Source organism: Carcharodon carcharias (genome assembly GCF_017639515.1).
Source record: "Carcharodon carcharias isolate sCarCar2 chromosome 27 unlocalized genomic scaffold, sCarCar2.pri SUPER_27_unloc_3, whole genome shotgun sequence".
NCBI lineage: Eukaryota > Metazoa > Chordata > Chondrichthyes > Lamniformes > Lamnidae > Carcharodon > Carcharodon carcharias.
In genome coordinates this window covers 887,908-893,907 of record NW_024470646.1, presented here as the reverse complement: position 1 = coordinate 893,907, position 6,000 = coordinate 887,908, and positions in this window count along the sequence as shown.

The following is a 6,000-nucleotide window of genomic DNA, read 5'->3' as shown; positions in this document are numbered from 1 at the left end:
TAGAGACAGTTTGACCCAATGGGCTAGTGGAAGGGAGGGAAGCAGCAGAGGCAGCTGATCGGATTGTCTCAATCTTAGTGACAAAGAAGCTCCATGAGCTCCTCACACTTGTCATCGGAGGTGAGGATGGAGGAGACGGGAGAGAGAGAGCCCATCAAAAAGAACTGACTTGCGTTAGAGATATTCAAAACACCTGACACACTGAAACAGGGAGCAATGTATAAATACGAATTAACACAAAACTAGGCTGGAGTTTATGAACATCAGTAGAGCGCTGTCAAGCTTCTTGAGTGTTGTGGGAGCTGCACTAATCCAGGCTAGAGCAGATCCTGGCTTGTGCCTAGTAGATGGTGGACAGGTTTTGGGAAGTTAGGAGGTGACTTACTCACCACCGGATTCCTAGCCTCTGACCTGCACATGAAGCCACAGTATTTGTCTGGCTAGTCCAGTTCTATAAATACTGATGTGATGTTTGCTATGAGTTTCTTGTCTCCCTCCTCCTCTAATATCCTATAAGTGGAGTTTACAAAGTCCATATGATCCTTCTTCATACCTCTGAAGAAGGACTCAAAACGTTAACTCTGTTTCTTTCTCCGCAGATGCTGTCAGACCTGCTGTGCTTTTCCAGCATTTTCTGTTTTTATTTCAAATTAGCAGCATCTTAAATATTTTGCTTTTATTTCACAAAATCCATCGCTGTCAGTCCAGGGTAGAAATTGAGAAGAGAGAAACATTTCTCCTGCTTTGAGTTTGTGTGTAAATCCTCCCCTTCTAACCCCCTGTAAAAGGAGTTTCCAAAATCCATCCCTGTTCAGGATAGAAATGCACAACATTCTCCCTTCCTGCTACCTGGACCAGGATGACCGCGCATGCGCCCTTCTGCACAATGCCCCCTATAAAGATGGCGGCAGTTACCCCAGGCCTGGCGAAGGGAGAAATCCAGACTTTTTCGACCCCTTCTCTGCAAACACAAGACCTTGTTATTTGGGATTTGGGGTCTGGGGTCTGCGGCCTGCACTGTGTCTTCATGAAGCCTCCCTGCCCACTCCATTCCGCCTCACACACTCACTAACTTTGTTACAAAAACAGAATTACCTGGAAAAACTCAGCAGGTCTGGCAGCATCAGCGGAGAAGAAAAGAGTTGATGTTTCGAGTCCTCATGGCCCTTCCACAGAATTGAGTGAATCTTAGGAAAGGGGTGAAATATAAGCTGGTTTAAGGTGGTGGGTGGGGGGGTGGGGAGAAGTGGTCGGGGTGGTGGGGTAGTGGTGTGGTTGTTGGGACAAGCAAGCAGTGATAGGAGCAGATAATCAAAAGATGTCACAGACAAAAGAACACAGAGGTGTTGAAGGTGGTGATCTTATCTAAACGAATGTGCTAACTAATAACGGATGGCAGGGCACTCAAGGTACAGCTCTAGTGGGGGTGGGGTGGAAAGACTAGCAGGGCATACAAGATTTAAAAATAATGGAAATAGGTGGGAAAAGAAAAATCTATATAAATTATTGGAAAAAACAAAAGGAAGGGGGAAGAAATGGAAAGGGGGTGGGGATGGAGGAGAGAGTTCAGAACCTAAAGTTGTTGAATTCAATATTCAGTCTGGAAGACTGTAAAGTGCCTGGTCGGAAACTAACTCTGTTAGTTTGTTCCACTCGACATTCTCTCACCTGCTCTGAGCAGCTTCAGTCACAGACCAGAACTGCGCATGCTCATGAAACAGACCACAATGCGCATGTACGTGTAGCTCTCATAGTGAGGATAGGGCACATTCTGTCCCCCATTGAATCCTGGGTCGCCCTACCGCCATTGAATACAATGTAATGGAATAGAAAATTTTGATTTGTGATCCGATGACGATTGGAGTCCACGGCCAATATATAAAATAATTAATTCAGCTTATATGACAATCAAAGTGCATGGGTCATCTGCCATAGTTCTGTCCTGGATGTCATTAACAGCAGAAGAAACACTTACAGTTAGATCTGAACTCATTGGACTGTCAGTAGGTAGTGTGAACAAGCAATTTTTCTTCACATACACCTAACATTTAAACTCCGTCTTGTCAGTAAGCATGTACTAATTCAGCTGGTGAATTACCTTTTCATAACGAGATTTTACCCATAAGTTTCCAGCTCACACTGGGATCTCAAACCCTTCTGATAACGGGTTCCAGATCCTCAACCATCTGCAGTCAGGGAAAATCGGGGTGCTGTAAATCTGAAATATAAACAGAAAGTACTGGAATTTTCAGAAGACTTGCTGGCATCTGTGGGGGGGAATCATAGCTTTTGTGGAGAGAAATAGTTTACATTTCAGGGCTATGAATTTCTATTAGAACTGCACTGCATCAGTGCACAGACCTGAAAACTTACCTCTGCTTCTCAATCATCAGATGTTCCTAGATGAGCTGAGTGTTTCCAGTAAGTTCCACTTCATCTCTGGTTAAAGAAGTTGCTCCTAAATTGCACATTAGATTGATTAGTAATTCATTTGTATTTATTCCCAACCAGCCACAATTGCAACATTTTCCACTTGTCTACCCTGTCAAACCCTTTCATTATCTTTAAGGCCTCTGTCCGGTTATCCCTCACTCTCAATACTAGAGGAAGTCCTTCCAACCTGTTCAATCTTTTAGGACTGATATAACTTTCCAGTTCTGGCATCATTCCAGTAAATATTTTTTGCATCTTCTCCAGTGATTCTTAAACTATTTTATAATATGGAGACAGAGCTAATCTGAGTATCAAAGTCACTATTGCCCCAAATTCCTGTATGTTGGAAGGATCAATACTGCAGTGGGAGAGAGGACTGTGGTTTCGAGCTGTTATCCACCATCCTCTATTTCAGCTATTCTCCCTTTAGCTGAAAATAGGATGAGATCAAATGAGCAGACCCAATGTCTGTAACATTCTAAATCATCCACAAAGTTGTCTCTCACCGTCAGAGTGAAGCAGAGGCGGTTTTCATTCCAAATCCGCTAATTATTCCACTAAGAATTGCTGTCAAAGAATTGCTAGATTTCAGCACGGGGCCAGTGGAAAACTCAGTTAACATGATTACCAAGCAGCAAGGAGGTGAATTTGCAATTCATGTGCACCCTCTTTGCACATTCTCCAGATTAAAACTTGAATTAAACCTATCGTTCTCCATCTTAAGTATATTCAAGATGGAAAGCCATAAATATCTGGTTACTCAGGGAATCAATGAATTTGGGGTTTGGTGAGAAAGTGCAGTTTGGCTGGAAGATCGTTTAATGGTGGAACAGGCTCAAGGGACCACCTATCTCTGGCCTTCTATACAGCTCCACCTGCTCCACCCCCTTAAACTGTATAAATTTAATCTCATTTCTACTTCCCTTTAGCTCTGAAGAAGGATCACACGGACTTGAAACATAACCCTGTTTCTCTCCCCACAATAGCTGTCAGACCTGCTGAGTATTTTTCCAGCAATTTCTGTTTTTATCTCAGATTTCAAGCACCCCCAATATGTTGCTTTTATCAAGGGACCATATTGTCTACCTCTGCTCCTATTTCTTGTGTTCTTATGTACATCACTGGGAATCATTTCCATCCAGCACCACCCACCCTTTTACCTCCTCCATCCCAAAATTACAGGTCCTCATACACTCACCAGGCGACACAGTGATTTTCTTGTACTTCTTACCATTTATTATTGTCTATTCACTGCTCACAATATGGTCTCCTCTACACTGGGGAAACTGGGTGACTGCTTGGGAAACATCTCCATTAAGTCTGCAAGTGTGATACTGTGCTTTTGGACAGTTATCGGCTTAATCTGTTGCTCACTTCTACTCGGATCTCTCTGTCCTTGGCCTTCTGCACTGTTCCAATGAAGTTTAATGGAAGTTCGAGGAACAGTAGCTCATCTTTGATTAGACACTTTACAACCTTCCAGAATCAACATTCATTTCAACAGTTTCAGATCATAATCACTGCTCCAACTTCTTCAGACAGTAGGTGCTGGTAATGGTTTTGCTGTTACCATTTACACCTCCTCTGTCCCTGTCTTGTGTTTCTTCACCTGTCTCATTATCAGCCAATTTTGCCTCGCACCATCATCCCCTTCGGTATTTAATCACTCCAGCCTTCCATTCTATCACAAGACCCTTTGTTCTTTTATCCTCTCCTGTCTCTTTTCCCTGCCTTGTACTTGCTTGTAAACTATTAAATCTCTAAATTCTTCCAATTTGGATACAAGATCACCGACCTGAAACATTCACTCTGTTTCTCTCTTCATAGAAGCTATTTGACCCGCTGAGAGTTTCCAACTGTTTTGAGGTCGGATTTCCAGCATCTGCAATTTCATACTGCATCTGTGGAGAGAAAAACAGGCTTCAGATTCTAGCACAGCTTGAGATTTAGTTTTTTTTTTATTACTTAATGGGATGTGAGTTGAGCTGGCTTGGCCAATATATATCTTGCCCATCCTTAATTTTCCCTTGAGAAAATGGTGGCGAGTCATCTTCTTGAATCACTGAAGTCCATATGGTATAGGTACACCCACAGTGCTGTTAGGGAGAGAGTTCCAGGATTATGACCCAGTGAAGTGAAGGAATGGCGATATAGTTCCAAGTCAGTATGGTGTTTGGCTTGAAAGGGAATTTGCAGGTGGTATGTTCCCATGCATCCTCTTCCCTTGTCCTTCGAGGTGGTTGAAGTTGCAGGTTTGGGAGGTGCTGTTGAATGAGCGTTGGTGAGTTGGCAATTGAATTAGTAAATCTGGAATTGAAAGCTAGTCTCAGTAGTGGGGAATTGGAACTTTATTCAACTGTCATCAAAACCCATCTGGTTCACTAATATCCTTTAGGGAAGGAAATGTGCTGTCCTTACCCAGCCTGTCCTACATGTAACTTCAGACCCACAGCAACGTAGCTGCCTTCTGAAATGTCCTAGCAAGTCACTCCATTCAACGGTAATTAGGGATTGGCAACAACAGCGACACCAACATCACATGAAAGAATATTTTTTAAAATGAGCAATTGGCATTTTGTTTAATGTCATGTTGAGCAGGGTGACAGAACTGCTGTCTCATTATTTAAAACCTCGATCTTTTACCTATCTAACCAGGTAACGTTAAGTGTGAGAAAATGAGTGTAAGCGAAAGTGTAAATGACCCAAAATATTGCAGCTGCTGGAAATCCAAACTTAGAACAGAAAATATTGGAAACATTCAGCAGTATCTCTGGAAACGGAAACCGAGTGCATGTTACAGGTCATTGAACTTTAATCCAGTTATACAGTTCTGATGAAAGTTTACAGACATGAAATATAAATTATGGTTCTGTCTCCACATATATTACCAAATGTGATAAGAATTTCAGAATTATCTGTTTTACATTCAGATTTACAGCATCTGCAGTATTTTGCTTTTCTTTCAATGGAGAGCATTGAGATTATGGAATTCCTTACCAGAATGGTTTGAGATCCATGTGTGAGCTGGAAACCCGTGGGTAAAATCCCACTGTGAAGAGGCAACTCACCAGCTGAAAATGGGAAGGCATTCATTCGGTCATCCCATTTACTGAGACTGCAGCACAGTCACAATGGAGAGAGACCATTCAGATGTTTCACGTGTGAGGAGGGATTTACTCAGTTGACGCTCCAGCTTTAAAAATTCAAAGGATTTGATCCAAAATTGGTGCATTCTGGCAAGACACGGATTAGATATTTCGTATATGGGGAAGGGGGGGTTGGGGGGGAATCACTTGTTCACATCGTTGCTGAGATTCCAGTGAGCTCACATCTAACTGTAAGGGTTTGTGCTGCTGTTAATTACACCCAGTAAAGAACTGCTGGAGGGTTCGTACACTTTGGTTGCTGCATCAATTTATTTGATAATTTTATACATTGGCTCCAATCATAATCGGATCAAAGAACGTACCTTTCGGTTGAACAATGTTTAATTTTAAAGGCGGTGCTCTTACCCAGCAATCGCGGGAGACAGAATGTCCCCTATTCTGACTGAATGAGCGATTGCGC